At 47.8% G+C, this 16937-nt stretch overlaps 1 protein-coding gene across 3 annotated transcripts in view; it reads right to left on the bottom strand.

Annotated features, from left to right (window-relative positions):
- ASTN2 (astrotactin 2) overlaps nucleotides 1-16937 on the bottom strand; it is an 861939-nt gene that overhangs the window by 217337 nt on the left and 627665 nt on the right. The window lies entirely within an intron of this gene.

The following is a 16937-nucleotide window of genomic DNA, read 5'->3' as shown; positions in this document are numbered from 1 at the left end:
GTCTCACTGGCAAGTCTACTATGTAAAGTAGATCAGAGCGCAGCTGCTCTGGGTGAAGCAGGTCTGAGGGCCTGGAGGACAGGCTTTATTTATCCCTCATCCAGCCTCCCGTCTATGCTTACAAAACTCTTGTGAATCTATAGGACATGCTCCGAAAACCACTGCTAATCTTCCGTGTGGCCATGGGCAAGTCATTTCACATTTCCCCTTCTGGAAAATGATGGAAATGACTTTTCACAGGAAGGGTGTAAAGTAGGAGACAGTGGATGCAAAACTGCTTGGTTGTAGTGCTCGGTGGACTCCGCAGGTGATTGCTGTTACTGTCTTCACTGAGTTGTTCAGAAGAGCAGCGTGAGGCGGTCCAAGCACTCCAGACTTTCCCCTCTTTTCCTATTTTACGGGTTCCTAATTGCCAACCACAACTTTTCTCAGACATGTCCTCTCCTCATCACCTGTTCCTTTCTATTATCATTCTCCCTATTTCACGTTTCTATTATTGTATAAATTGCTGTGAGCACATAGCATGGTGCCTAACACAGAATATAGCCTCAGTTATTTAATTGGATGCTGTTTACTTGCTAATGATGATAGGTCTCCAGTAACCTTAGTCTTCTTAACATAGCCCCCTTAACATTGGACAGAACAGCATGCTTAGGGAAGCCCATTTATAAGGTACTGAAAGACTAAAGGCCAACAAATTACAGGTTGATTAAGTCCCTCCCTCCCTTTATCATTCTGAGAAAGTTAACACAGAATTTAAGGTTTTAGAGCAATGATTCATTCAGTTATAGGCTGAGTACCTACTGTGGGCCAGGCACTATGGGAAGTGTTCAGAAAAGAAAAAGATTAATAAATGATATGAATATGTCTACTCTTTCAGAAATTATTTCAGTCTTTCTTAAGACATTTGGAATCTAATGTTCCGTTGCCCTGGACTTCCTGAAAGGCCAGGGATAGGCACTACCTGAATGACTGTAAGGGCCAATCCCAACGTACATACACTCCAGCCTGACACAGTCCGTAGAGGGACACTCCGTTACTCCAGTCAGTAAGATAGACTTGGCTGGAGTCCTACAGTGTCCCTGTGGGTAAGGCAAGTAATGCTTAAGTAGTTGTACTTTAATCTAGTCCTAATTAATGCCCTCTTAAAGGTGAAGTGTTACCCAGCTCTGTAGCAGGGAAGTGGAAGGAAGAGCCTAGTATGAAACTCGGGGCTCTGTCTTGCACCTGACTAGGCTGCTGATTTGTACTCAGGACATACAGCCCCTCAAGGGATCTCAAAACAAATTACAGATATGAAATAGCAGATGCCTGGATGAATTTTACAAGCAGGGCAGTAGTGAGGTAGAAAGCTGCTTAGCAAAATACACACACTCCAGACCTATGGCTGTGTCTTGTCAATATCATTAATATTCATGCTATCCTGGCCAAGTCTGGAGTTAGTGAGGCAGCTCTGGGACTGGCGATATATTCTAGTGGGAAAGTCACTGGACTTTGTCGGGGTCTGAATCACAGCTTTGTCTCTGACCTAGCTAGGTGGCCTCAGGTGATCAACACATGTCTGTAAAGAGGTTAGACTAGATCATTAACACAATCCCTTTTAGCTCTACAATTTTAATTAATTTTTAATCAGCTAGAATTGTTGAGTTTTGCCTCACTATTTTTGCCTAATTCTTGCTATAATTGTGTTTAAATGAGAGTGGTAGAAAGAACTTCCCCTTTGTAACAATCAACTCCACGGCAGTCCAAGTACTTAACTCTGCCCCAACTATTGTAACTGTGGGTCATGTACTAGCTGTTGTCACTCTGCTGAACTGTTGTTTCCTCATCTGGTGGCAGGCAAAGACAGTTTATATTTTACAGTGCTTTTGTGAGAATTCGAAGATATAATGGGATAGCACATGTAAAAGTACCTAATTCAGAAAGTGGGAGGTGCTCAGATGTCAGGGGCTGCCAAGTTTTCTGTCTGCCTCAGGCAAGGATTATCACTCTGGAGAGTGAACCAGTAAACAAGATTTGCATCTAGAGGCTGGAGACTGCCATTTCCTGGTAAAAATAACTTTGGCGTCTGTCTTGCTGGGCCAGACATGAAATGGCCAAGGTGCACAAAAGATCAAAACCGTATTTTAGATTATTCAGTGCTAACTCCCCCCTTCCCAGCATTGCTGAGGCAAATCTGGGCGTTTCTTTTGATATTCATTTGACTCTGTTTACCTGGTAACTGACCTAGGTCAGCTGCTTTGTTTTCCCGCCTTGAAACCTTTATAAGAGACAGTTTTCTGAATAAAGCTCTCTCTCTCTTTCGCCTGATCGGAAACTGTGAGTGCTGTCTTCACTCTCTGCGTCTCTCCCTCCTGCCCCCCTTTTTCTCTCCCTCCCTCAGGAGAAGGACAGAGGTGCGGAGGTGCGCTCAAAGCCCGGACGAGAGCGCCTAGACCTGGCGAGCTAGCGCACCGCGGCACCTGCAAGTGCTGCCCCAACCCGGGGTGGAGGCAGCGGACGGACGGGCGAGCAGGACCGTGGCCGCTGGGTTACAACACTCAGAAAACACAACTTTCTGTCATGCTGCACTGATGTGAAATTTTCAAGTTAATCCAGGGGGAGACTGTAGACCTGTGTTGGTGACGTGGTGGCAAAAGCCTATTGGAGAGAGAAAGGGATTGCTGGAGGGGCAGACGTAAAAAAACTCACAGTATTGTATCCCCCCAGGAAAGCTGCACAGAAAGCTTAAAGGCTAATTATTTGATGGAAGTAGGCAGGATGTCATCTTGACTGCTTTTGGAGGTTAAATGGAGCCAGGATTTTATATATAGACATATGTAGGTATTTTTCACAACAGAAATATGCCTGTTTAGCTGTTCCTATAGATGGCTAGCATAAAAGGATTTTTCCTCCAGGTCATTATTCATGAACTCAGATAATGACAAAAATTAACATAAGCCATTAGAGTGTAGTTGCTAGCTGCATACTGGGCTCTCCTGGAAACAAAGGCTGGTTGTCACAGGTACTGAACCTGTGGCCTTCCATCCCTTGCTGCCCATTATGTCTGGGGTCGTGGAAGCAGCACCCTGAAAGTTCAGCACAGTCATGAGGCCCCCTGCCATAGCATAGAGCCAAACCTAGGCCCTAGGCATACTGTAGAATAGGGTGCCCCTTCCCTCCTTGATCCTCTGCCAGATACCATTGTGCTGGAGAAAGTCACCCCTTTCCCAGACCCCTTGGCTATCTGAGGAGTCTCCTGGGATCAACTGAGTGAATAGCAAGCAGTTTATATACTTTCTAGATGGCATCACCAACCATCATATATGATGGAGTTTGCTGGGAAGCTGCTGCTTTTTGGTCCTTCACTGTGTTCCTGATAATGGGACAGGACCCAAGAGTCAGCAGAACTGGCCAAATTTCATGCGGTCCTCTTCGCGGTGGGCCAACAGTCATCCCCATCTCCACATTTCTATACAGTCTTGGGCCATTGCCAATGATGTGGTCATCCGGTCCAGTCAGTGGGGTCAACAGTTCTTTATCTATCTCTGGGAATCTCTTGTGTCACAGAGACCCAAAACATAAATCAAGATCACACACGTCTCTACACAAATGAAATCGATTAACAAAAGGCCTCACTATGACACTCTGTCGCCCTCAGAGTTTCAGTGACCAAAGCACGCATTTCACTTTTCAAAATATACAACGATGGGCTGTTAAATAAGGCATTTAGTAGAATCTTCATTTCTCTTACCACCCTCACACTGCAGCTCTCAGAGTACCATAATGGCTCACTTACACAGGTTCAAGTTCAGTTAATTGAATCCTAGCACATTTCAGTAACCAGACATCCGGAGTGAATTGTAAAGATTCTGACTCCATATTTGATGCTTGAATTCTGACATCATCCAAGCCCCACTACCTCCCCCTTCCCCATCAGCCGCTCAGCTCATTTGGCAAACCTAGGTGCTCCCACCCTTGATGTCAGACGGAATTTCAAAGTTTGGTGACACACCCAGACTCACCTCCACCCCCCTGCCCGTTATCTATACAAGCCAAGCCAGTCTCTCCTTGTTTTCTCAAGCCACTCCGGACCTGCTTGAGAGCAGAAAGCCTCATAATGTGAGTGATAAGCCCTTTTATATCTTGATGTGTGGGTGGTAGCATCAGCTGCATGTCCGAATCACACACCGACCAGGTGGGAGTCCGTCCCACTACTTCCGAGTGATGACACATTTTAGAGTCCGATAAATTTTTATGAATATAATTTGTGACCAACCACATGAATAAGACTGTGCTTTTGTGAAATGACACTTAATATCTAAGCTTAAGAATAAAAACTCTATACTCCTGAAATCATTGTTGCACTATATGCTAACTAACTTAGATGTAAATTTTTAAAAAATTTAAAAATTAAAAAACAAAAGAATAAAAACTCTAACTCTCTCTCAGGCCCAAGGACCTGAAACTTGTTTGCAAACCTAATCATTCTAGAGCAGTGTTAGAAATAAATTGGAAATATCATGGCTCAAAGGGTGGAAGGGAGTAGGCATGCTTCTAATGTCCCCTGGTCCTGGCTCAGGGACTGGATGCGGGAGAAGGAACCTTGTGCTGATGGATGTGGTGGAAGAAGTGTGTGATGCACACACACAGGCAATCCACCCTGCGCCTTCCATAAATGCTACTTAATTCTTAGCTAAACAAAAGGTAAAAATGCTGATGCCAAAGCCCCAAAAGTATGTTTTCTTCCCCCCTACTCCAGTGAGGACAGCTACATAGACCCGTCTCCCTCCTCCCTGAAACAGGAGATGTTAACTCCAGCCCACCTAACACGGAGAGGACTGTCCTTCACTGCCCCACAGCGTTTTACATCAGGAAAAGCTGGCCAGAAATGAGAAGGAGGCACAGCCCCCTTTGAATGAGATAAAGCCGCTCTAAAGAAAACATCAAAAACAATACTGGGCCCAGTGAGGGCGGGAAAGGTCCACCCTGAGGAAAAGGGAACTGTATCTTTTTACTGGGAGCTCTGTCTTCTCCTATGACAATTACCAACTGGGTCCCAAACCTGCATTTTCAGCTCTTAATTATTTTTTTTCCTGATTACCAGTCTGGTGCACGTCCAGCTGCCCACTTCGTATTGCCAATCGGTATGCGAACCTTGGGCCGCTGAGCTGGGTAAAGGCCTCCCTGAGAAGCTTAACATTCGCTGTCTTCAAATCTGAGCTCAGCTCTCCAACACCAGCTGAGCTTCCTTTGTTCTACTTTAAGAAACCCTTCAGCACCCCCATTTCTCACCCACTTATTTCTGTTTTCTCCAGTTTCATGACTACGGAATGTTAAGGTGCTATTACTTTTCTCCTGAACACGGCTACAACTTCCTAACTGATCTTCCTGACTCTCATCCAGCATCCTGCACACACATCCTTCGATCCCAAGTCCAACCCCACCTGGCACCAGCCAGAATCAGTCAGTTTTTAAAGCGCAAATTAATAATTACACAAAATCCTTAAGTGACCTTACGTTGTTCCTAGTAAAAGGACGCATTTATTAACAGGGTCCACACTTCCAGTGGGATTTGGCTGCCGCCTGTCTATCATCCTATGTTTATCTCAGCACGCCCCTAGCAATCTGTTCCATACGCTTTTTCCCCCTCATGTCTCAGGGTCTTTTCTGTACATGTTTGTCTTGTCACCTGGAACCTCCCCTCTCCCTGACCACCTGTGCCACCTAAGCCTTGCCTCCTGCAGGTTTCCTGGGAAGCCCTTCCTGACTGGCCAAAGATTGAGTCGGGTGTCCCAACCATGCTTTTTGTTTCCTCCTCCTAGCGTCTACACGTTGCACTGTGATTTCCTCATCCCCTGTCTCTCTCCAAGTCTAGACTGAGCGCTGTGAAGGCAGACCGCATTTAATTTAGTGCCACACTGGCATAGAGTAGACACTAAAACCATTGCTCCACAAAACCAGGGCAGAGGGTCAGCTTAGCTCATATTAATATAAATGAACACTTTGTATCCCATTTAGCCCCTGCTGGCTGTGACCCCCTGTCCCCCTCCCACCAGCTGCCTCCCTGAATCACTAACAGCAGGTGCAACAGAAAATGGGACGTAGTTGAAAGTGGGAGGCATGGTGACCTCAGATTTCATTTTCCTTGAAGAAGCTTCTCAACCATACAACAATGAAAAGTTGTGTTTCCTTCTGGAAACTCAACTCAAACTTTTGTCTTTGTGCAAAATCACCACTGGAAGAGAAGGCTCAAAAAGATACCTTCGATGTGTGGTATGGACACTATCTCAATAAAGCTGCTACAAACAAAAAGGAGATACTTCTGGAAACAGGGTCTTTGGCATCGCCCCTTAACACACCTTCTTAGAATGAGAAGGAAGAAAGAAAAGGGAGCTAGTTTGAGTCCTAACCCTGTCACTACTTTATAGTTTCCTTTGAACAAGTTTTTCATTACCCATTTCACCATCTATAGTTAACAGGTTTATTGAATTAAGGGTCTTTCTGGTTGTGACTTTCAGTCATTCTGGTGCCTCAGACCTCAGGGACTTCTTGGACCAAGATCTGTAAAAGGGAGCCTTCCATCTCCTTGGGCACCCGTGAAATGTGAGGAAACAGAAGGGCAGACCCAAAGAATCCTTAAGAGGAACACTTGGGACCTGCCAAGGGCTTGTGTGTCAGATCAAGACAACCAAGACCAGCTCCAACCCAAGGGATCGATGGTCAAGTCCATCTCTCAGGCCTGGCTCAAAGCCTGCGCCTTGACCCAGGGCCGAGGTGTTGGCGGAAAACAAGAGTCTGAAGCCAGCTAACAAACATCATGCAGGCTAGAATCTTGCTGGTCTGTCTGCCTCTATCTTTTCACTCTTCCTGATCAAGTTATGTCTGCCTGTTTCAGGAAGAAGAGGAATGCCTCTCAGTGAACACTTTTTAGAGTGTCTACTGTGGTTAAGTAATAGCAAAATGCAAATGGTGAGACACCCAGAACAAGAAAAGAAAGGGAAGAGCAAGTATTTCAGCCAGCTGTATGTTTCTGGATTATATGCATCTCCCCCCACCCTCACCCCAGCACCCACTGAGTCTCAGTTTCCTCGGCAGAAAGACACCAGCTTCAGAGGGTTTCTTGTTAGGATTAACTGAGATCCTGTATGCGAGGTGCCCAGTGTGCCTGCTGGCATATAGTGGTTCTCAGCACCTGGCACCTGTTCTCACAGGGATGAAGGAGGGCATGCGGGCTCCGGAGACACACAGTCCTGGGGTAGACTCCTGCCTCTGCTTATTACCAGCCATGTGACCTTAAGCAGAGGAGTTTTCTCATCTGGATAATGGACATAAAACTCTGGACCTCGCCAGGTTCTCATGAAGACAATGCAAGATCACGTGACTCACTGGTAGGAACTCCATGCGATTCAGTCATGCCCTTCCCCAACGACACATGCTTCTTGTGCACTATAAGCTCAGTGCCCAGCTGTGCAGACACTCCCTGGTGCCCCACTGCTGGGTTCCAGGCTGTGCTTTCTGATAATTCTGCTCTGCCCCCCACCCCCCATGCCCCCCAGGTTCAGGCAGGACTCAAATTCAAGTCGGCAGATCATCAGGTGAGAAACAGCCATGACTTCAGGACTGGAAAGAGCTGTCCCATTTTGCTTTTTGTTTTGGGAAACTGATGGTAATAATAATCATCCCTGATTCAACTGTGTCTCACAACAGGAAATGATAACAATGACAGCTCGCGTTCCCTGAGTATTTCTTATATGCCAGGTATAGTGATGATCACTTTCTAGTCATTGTTTCCACTAATTCTCATAATAGTCCTGTGAGGCAGGCTTCACCATACCCACCTTGAAGATAAACTAAGACTCAAAAAATCAAGATGTCTTGCCCTATGTCGCACATCTGGCAAACGGGTCAGAAGACTCACATACACTGGTTATGTACGTTGGTATTGGTCGAAAGGTATACCTTCGATAAGGAGGGGGCAACAATGACTGATTGGTGTTGAGTTCCTACGAGCCAACTCATCACATGATCTCATACCGTCTTCAGAATAACCTTGATGCTTTTCCAAATATTCCCCAGGTACATCTGAAACTGGCCCCATGTTTTAACTTCATTGCCAGCATTTGGAGATTCAGCCTCTCCCCTGTGCGCAAGTACTCAGCTATGGACAGAGGCAATGGCCGTTTAACTACTAGGAAGACTGAGGAACGGAGATACTCAAAGACCTAAAAGAAGCCAGTGGTGTCCCGAAAGAGCACCTGGAGAGATTCGGGCATGGTTGCTCCAACCTGGTCTGAGAGGACTCAGCATTCACCAGGCTTGTCTCTTCCCCCAGATCCGCATGTTGTCCCCTGCAAACCCCTTCTCTACCACCCCAGTTTGGCAGATGCCCACACTTTCCAGAACTCTGCTATGACGTCTTCTCCTCCAGGGAAGTTTCTAGATGCCTTACATGATTAGAGGCCAGTTTCCCAGGCTTGCTTTCTCCACTCCTGACCCTACACACACACACACACACACGCACACACGCATGCACGTGCATACGTGTGCTTTCCTCTGTTATAGCATTTATCAAAAAGGTAGTAACTGTCTGTTCACCTGTTAATCTTTCCTATTTGGCCGTGAGCTTCCTGAGAACAGGAGTGGGGCTCGCCGTGGCAGCCTCCCTCAAACAGAGCCTGGCATATAATAGGAACTGGACACACTAGTGTGGAAAGATGGGCAGATAAGAAGATATGAAGGAAGAAGGAGAGACAAAGCAGCAGGAAACACGCCTTGAGCTGTGGTATCTGTGAGCGAGGCTGCTCTCAGGTTGATGGGGGTCTACCTGCTGCTGCTGACCTGGGGAAGGCAAAAGCTTCCCTCTATGCCCCAGTGTTCCTTCCAGACCATTCTGTTTTCACTACGGGGCTGAAGGCAGAGAGAGCACAAAAGCCCCATATTCATCTCCAGGGAAATGCCACATTCTTAGTGCAGGACTTCTGAGAGAGAAGGGTCCCCTCTGACAGCCCTGCTCCCTCAGCCCCTGTGTCACCTTCCTGGGAGAGGACTGTGACAGTGGAACAAGTGTGGTCTGGTCTCTGTCCGAATAGAATCAGGGGAACTGGTTTACAGCAGTATCCATCTCTTATGGCTGCCCTAAGTAGGAGAACAGGGGTGGTCTCCGTGCTTCTGGTGGGGATGTACTTGTGTGTGCACGTACCCTAACATGAGAAAACTTGCAGCCTGTCAACCAGTAACTCTGCCGTCTCTGAGGAGGTGGGGGGCTTTGGCAACCAGGAATCTTTGAATTTGCTCTGAGTTTTTAGGAGGGTGAAGACCAAAAACAAACAAACAAAAAGTGCTGTTAGCTGGTTATTACATTTTCCCCTTTGCAACTACAGATTCTAATAGATTCCATAAGCTGACCTCAACGTTCCCATCTGTAGAATGGGAACAGCCAGCCCAGATGAGACAAGAGAACACCTTACACAAGAGTCACTGTTTCTTCCTCTGACATCCCTGGTAGATGTTGCTAAGTGACCACTGCATTCTGGTCACCAAGCCTGGTCCTGACCCGGGATCTCTTTCAGAGAGCATTCCGGGCAGCTACTACCTTTTGATCAAACCCAGTGCATAAGGAGAAGCTCACGGTGGCTCGATGACTGCAAAGGCCTCTTCCAGCTGTGACATTTTGGGGTTTGGCTTTACCTCACAGTGCTGTCACCAAGCTAAGAGGGAGATGCAAGCTACCAGAAAGGTAATGGTGCACAGAGCATCTCCTCCCCAGCCCAACCTGAGGGCCTACCCTCTAAGTCTTCCCTCCCTCCTTCTTCCAATGGTGGATAAGAGAAACAGAACTGGAGTGCAAACAGTTCCCCAGGGTCTGATGCCAGCCAGCTTCTAGAGAGTTCGCTGAGGCTGCCGCGCTGTGCGCACACAGGGTCTTCGCGATGAAAGCAGCCCGCGGTTCAAATCCCTGCTCTGCCACGCTCCCTGGTACGAACTCCCTCAGGTCATCTTACCCTTCCAGGCCTCAGTTTCCTCAAGCGTGGAATGCAGACAGCAGCGCCTCCCTTCCAGGCCTGTTGTGCGAGGAGGAGGAGTAAATTGGATGAAATAATGTGCGTGAGAGTGCTTTGTGAGCTGCTCTGCACTGAGCGCCACGAAGGATTATTATTCTTGGGATGCACCAATAGGAAAAAGACTAGGGTGTTCTGTTCCAGATGGACTCAATCTAAACCGGGGAACAAATGCTTTTTTTGGTAATTTCATCTGGTGGAAATGGCAGTCTCCGGGGCCTATTTGTGTTTAATGAACCACATCCTGTAACGTCTTTTTGCAAGGTTCCGAGGAGAAAGAAGTTGGTTCGCTCCTCGGGTGCACTGCAGACGAGGAAGTGAGTGTCCAGCCCTCACTTCACCTCCTCTGACCGCCCCGCCCTCCCCTCTACCTCAGAGCTGGACGCATCCTGCAAATAGCTGCATGGAAGCCACGGGGCAAGGGGAAAGGAGAGGGGTGATCAGCCACATCCCACCACCTGGCTGGGACCCTGGCACAGATGGATGCGGACAGGCTCTGATCCCCGACCCCTGCTGTAGTTAAGGAGTGTGAGGCTGGGTGCGAGGGAACCATCTTGCTGGGTCCATTCTCTGGAATGCCCTGACTGGTCCATGTCCTGAGGGCTGCTGTGTGGTGTGGTTTGGATTGATGGTGGACAAGAGTGGATGCAGGAAGTCCAGGTATGACGCCAACACTAGAGTCCAGACAAGCCAAGATGGCAACATATGACAGCTGGGGGCAGATAGAGCCCAGGAGCAGGAGGAGGAGGAGGAGGCTGGTTGGGGACACAGCAGATCTGGGAGGGCCCTGAGGCCATGCAAAAAGTCTGGAAATTAACCTCAGGGCAAGGACAAAGCACCCAGGAATTTTCATCCAAAGGGTAGCATGAAAGAATATCTGTTTTAGAAACATCCCATGATGGTTGATTTTATGCGAAATCTCGGCTGAGCCATGGGGTGTTCAGATATTTGGTCAAACACTATTCTAGCTGTGTCTGTGAGGGTGTCTTGGATGAGATACCCAGAAGACTAAAGCAGCCTGCCCTCCCTAATGTGGGTCGGCCTCATCTAATCAGTTGAAGGCCTGAATAGAATAAAATGGCTACCCTCCCATGAAGTAAGGAGTGGGAACATCATTCTCTTCCTGCCCTAAACTGAAATATTGGTTCTTCTTGGGTCCCAAGCCCACCAACTTTGGACATAGAACTTATACTATGAGCTTTCCTGAATTTCCAATCCACTGAACAGATCTTGGATTGAAACTTAGCCTGCGCAATCACATCAGTCACATGAGCCAATTCCTCATAATAAATCTCTCTTCCCCCGTTCTGTGTGTGTGTGTGTGTGTGTGTGTATCATGTATCTTTTACATGAATATTACATATAATAGAGACTTGTATCCATCCATCCATCCAACCACCCATCTTGCTGGTTCCATCTCTCTGGAGTGCCCTGACTGGTCCATGTCCTGAGGGCTCCTGTGTGGTGTGGTTTGGATTGACAGGGGACAAGCGTGGATGCAGGAAGTCCAGGTAGGATGCCAACACTAGAGTCCAGACAAGCCAAGATGGCAACATATGACAGAGTGACAGCAATGAGATGGAAAGAAAAGGGTAAGTAAATTCAAGACCTAATTGGGAATTAACACGGGTAAGATTTGCAAAATGGCGGAGGAGAGTTAGAGGGAGATATTAAGAAGGACTCAGCCTTCTGCCTCCTTTTCCAGGATCCAAAAAATATCATGGCACGTTTCGCGAGAACACTGGAAAAGTACTAAGTTGTGTAGGTTGTGTGGGGAGAGTTTGGGCGGGCAAGGGAACTGGCACAACAGCAAATATGTGAGGAAAGCTTGGAAGCAGAGGTGTGAAGTGGGAGCCATCGGTTGTAGGGATGGTAACAGAGTCCCCATGGAGGGGAGGACAATCCAAGAAGCGGGGCCCAGGCCAGGGTCCTGTGCAGCCACACGGACTGGTCTGGCAGAGGAGGATGGGGCTACATAGAAGAGAGAGGGAGCCGGAAAGAAGGGATGTGGCCAGCAAGCAAGGTGACATGGAAGCAAACACAGAGAGTGCCTCAAGCAGGAAGTGGCCAACTCTGACAAATGCTGACACAAGGTCAAGCAAATGGGAACTGAAAACTACCCCTGATGATTAAATCTACAGAGAAGTAAACCCATTACCCAGGCAGGTCTCGGCTCTGAGAATGACTCCTTTCATGTCTGGTTGCTGTCTTTGAAGCAAGCTCCCTCAGGAAACTGAAAGCCCAAGAGAGTTCTCCAGCCCGCATCAGCCCCTTGGCCACAACTGTCCTCACAAAAGGAGGTGACATTTGACTATCTTTCCCTTCTCCTACACCCCCCATCCCAACCTCAACCCCTGGGCTGCCTTTCAAACAGCCAAAACTCCTTTAAAGAGGAGTCTAGGAATGCCTCAGCTGACATTCAAAAGTGCATTGTAATTCAAATGGAAATACAGAAATTTCATTCCCTTGGACAGTCTTGGGATATTATAATAGAGATAAAACATCTCTTAAAGGTGGCAACAGGCATTTATCTGTGAGGACATCTCTATACCTTGGACTATCCCAATCTTAACTCAAGAACAGTGTAACCTTCACTGGGAAATGTCCTTTCACAGGGTCACAGAGTCTATAAACTTGGAAAACACTTATTAATTTCATGAATTTTCTCTTCTACACTTTCTTGGTCTCTTCTTTGGGTATCTGTGTGTGTGTGTATGTGTGTGTGTATCTTGGTTTGTCTTAGCCTATCTCTGTTTTGTTTTTTTACTCCTCCTACCTCCCTCAGTTGGTCTTTCTTTCACACAGGTGCACGCATGTGTGTGCACACACAAACACACACATACACACACAGGAGTACAGTCACCTGAGCAGACATGGAAAATACAGTGAGGAAGGAATGGGTTGGATCAAGATGGTAATTAGGTGCCCAGCTCAGTGGCAGATGAGTCCCTCGATCTGCTATGCTCTCGTGGGACCTGTATTCTGCACGTCAGGAACCTGATCTAGACAGTGAACCAATTTGCTCTAGCTGATTAAGAGCTAGAGCGTGGATTTGAACCACAGTCCATCTGGTTGCAAATCATCTGCTTTATCTCCAGATGAGGAAGTCTGTATCCAAGGTAGCCAGGGAATGGGTAACTTCAGAGAGAGAGTCCTTAATCATGATAAAAGTCTCATGTATCAAGGTCACAGCTAAGCAGAATATGCAAATATCAAGTCAAAGAGTGAAAGGGAGGCCCAACTGGGAGAAAGGTAGCTTTTTAAAACACACACGCATCAAGAACACAGCAGTATATAATGAAAAGTAAGCTGAGGTAAGAGACTCAAAACTTCATGTGGTGGTTGGGGCGCTACCTGGGAGCAGAGGCGAAGGTTAAAGGAAACGGACAGGCTGAGCGGCTTCCATACGAAGCGTGCCTGCGCCTGGAGGGTCCAGCAAGGACTTTGGCTGCTCTGGTTACCTTCTAAGGTCCAGCTCTTCCGTGCTTCTGACAGGCACCATCTAATTGGCCTGTTCAGTGCTCTCTGGTCCCCTCCAGACCGGTGAAATACCGAGCAGACCCATTTGGTGGGAGAAAGCCCCACCTCCCTGCCTACATGTTTCTAGTCCTGCTTGGCATCCCCAGCCCCCCTCTGGAATCAATGTCACAAGGTGGGTCTGTTATTTTAGCTTTCACGTTGTCCTTCTGCAGGGAAAACGATACAGAGGCTACCCCCTTCCCTGCTGTCTGCATCGCAGCAGACATTGCTCACAGATCATAATGTTCTTGGCCAATAGCTTCAATGACCTCGATACAGTGCTCTGGACAAGCTATTCCCCAACTGGTCAAAACTGGCACATGAAAGGAAAGTAATGGCCATCACATGATAGTGCCTGGGTTCTTTACCATGCGTCGGCCCTTCCCTCTTTCCAGCTGTCTACCAGTGGGTTAAAAAAAAGTCTACAACAAAAATGGTGAAATGTTGGACATCTAGGACAGACTAGTAATGAACAACATGGGGACAGCACCCACATCTTCCTACTACAGAACCCCAGGACCTGGCGTGAGGTCTGCCAAGGAGCATTTGGGTGTTAGTGAATTACAGAATTAACGCATGATAAATGTCACTTTTCCTCCTGTGGAAATGCACACTTAGCGGCACTTAGGGAACTCATGAAAATATTTTAATCAGGCACATTCACCCCAACCCCCTGGGCTTTCCAGTGATTTCCAGTGGCTGCCCTATGTCCCAAGAGGAGCCAGAGCCCCATCATCCGTAAACCTGGAAAGGCTGGGGTATTTATTTCTAATTTCTGGGGACACCGGATCTAGGAAACACCGTACTCAGCTTAGAATTCAAACACCATCTCATTCACTAACACACTGTGGCCCTGAAAAGCCCCTTTTCTTCTCTAAGCTTCATGTTTCCCTTCTTTAAGGGGAGGTGAGGGCATCCTTGCCTTCTCTGCCTCCAGGGGTACGTGGGAGAAACAGAGGACACATACACTGTAAAGTGCTGTGCTAACATCTGTACTCCGCCTCGTTATCCATGCTCTACCGGTCTCTTTTCCTGACCTTCTCTTCCAGCCTTGGTTTCTCCAGTCAAGGATGAGCCATCATGGGGTATTAATCATAGATTTCAAAGACTTCAGGAGTTTCTCCACTCGTAAACTCTCTGGTTTGAAGGATATTTGCAGGGGACTGTCCTATTCTGGCGACAGGGGAGCCTCACAGGGGGAAATAAGGGTGTGCATTCAGACATGAACAGTAGCTATGGCCAGGACCAGAAATCCTCAGCCAATGCCCACACGTTTTGCTTTATTTTAAGCTACAGTTTTTCATGTACTTACTCTATGCCAGACATTTTACCTGTATTATCTCATTTCATTTTCCCAGAAGCCACTCAAGGGAATGACTTTCCTTCATTTAACACATGGGGACACGGAAACTTAGCAGTTATTTGCCCGAGGTTACCCAGCAGGAGGCTTGAGAGCCTGTCCCACTGCAGCCCTGCACTAGCTCTCCTCGTCCCACAGCTCTGTCCCCCAGAGTGATCAGCTTCCAGACCCAGATCCATCCTGACCTGCTTCCCAGGGAGCCCTTGTTTAGCAGGCGCCCATGACACAGAGCTGACGGCTAGGGAGAGAAAGGTCACCTGCTATCTCTGAGCCCAGAGTTCTTTCAATTCTTCAGAGGGGGGCGAAATTCCCGGCTTCTCAGCCTCCCACTCGCAAACATCATTCCCACGTTTAAAAAATAAAATCATCCTGTTTAATGTGCCATGTAGGTCACAGCAGGTGGAGAGAGAGAGGAACGCACGCGTTAGTGTTAGGTGGCCTCAGAGTATCCCTGTGCTCTTCTTGGGAGCAAGCCTGGATGATAGAGGAAAGAAAAAGTGGCTTGGCACAAGCAGCCTGGAGAGAAAAACTACCACACCAAGTGTTCCCAGTAAGGCTGGCAAACCTGAGGCTCTGGAGCCTTAAAGGGGCTCACAGCTGCTCTTTCAGCCCCCTTCCTGCCCCCATGCCATCTGACTTGCAACAGAGTCCATGAATCCACTGTATAAGGCGTGGGATTTTCTGGAGTGCCACAGTCCGAGGCCTGGAAGCAGCCGAGGACAGAGATGACGTGACACTGAGCATGAGAGTGGTGTCCCGGGCCCCAGATGTCGGCCGAGGTGAGTTAGTTCAGTGGCCACAGTGAGTGAAGGTTTTTATAAACATAACCTAATTGTATTACTTCAAAGTCCTGAAGCTTATTGCCCTGCTTAATGATGTGTCACGTTATTTATAGGGGAGGACAACGAGACTTCTATTGATTTAATGCACTTCCTTAAAGACCGTCATTGTCACAGCCATAAAACAGAGCTATTCCCAGACAACTCAATTATGTCCCCCATGCCTATAAACCACCCTGTGCCCTACACAGTTGCACACACAGGAGGCAGGGAGAGGTGAGGCCATGGTAGGGAGTTCAAGCCCCTGGGACAGAAGGAAAAGTTCTAGAGACAGCAAGGGCTGGTACAACAGGGCTTCATCCAGCCATGGGGGGAGGGGAGGCATGAAAAATCCTTCATCAGGAACATGAAGCACCTCACTTTGTCTTGGACCCACACAGTGGAGCTCCATGATGCTCAACGTCCTCCTCCCTCTGGGCCTTACTTTTCCCAATGGCAAACTTGGGCTGCTAAGCCCAGCAAGGCTTGTAAAGTCCCTTCTGGCTCCTGTGTCCTGTGGCTTTGAGGGTTACAGCTGATGTGGTCCTTGAGACAGAGCTGAGCCATGTGATGGAAGTGCAAGCACATCTTTAACATTGCTCCCCACCCTTTCCATCCATCCCATCCACGGAGTGCTCTTCTTTCTCAATTAACTGATATGAATAGGAAAAACGGTAACAGGAAGCCATCCTTGCCCTGCTATTTATTAGCTGTGCATCTCTGGGCACTCTGCTTGGCACGACCAAGACTCATTTTTTCCCCTGTGAAATGGGGATATGAATACATGGGTCTGTTAACATACATAGTTCATGTCTGCAATAAGCCTGTCTTCCTCAAAAGGCTGTTCCCCTTTAATGTGGGTGGCAGACAAGAACAGCTCCTTAAGTGCCCATTTCATAGGAAAGGAAAACTGAGGTGGGAAGGGAAGGAAGTTCCCAAGCTGGAGTGGCAGAGACTTGTCTGGTAACCGCTGAGGAGTGAAGGGAGATAAGATCTGGGGGCCCTCCCCGAGGACAGAAGGCCCTCCATGGTAGAGACTTGAAACTATACCCTCAGACACAAAGTGATGGCTGTCAGAGGAGCCGGAGCTCTCTTCCTGCGCTCTTCCAAGCAGCCTGGAGAGGGGAAGGTGTCAAGGAGACACCGCTCCTGTCCCTCCCTCCGACTCTTCCCCAATGGTTGTTCCAAGCGGAGAGAGTT

The sequence above is a fragment of the Suricata suricatta genome, chromosome 13, assembly GCF_006229205.1.
Source record: "Suricata suricatta isolate VVHF042 chromosome 13, meerkat_22Aug2017_6uvM2_HiC, whole genome shotgun sequence".
Lineage (NCBI taxonomy): Eukaryota > Metazoa > Chordata > Mammalia > Carnivora > Herpestidae > Suricata > Suricata suricatta.
Note: the sequence above shows the minus strand (reverse complement) of the source record. Positions and strands in the feature narration are given on the sequence as shown.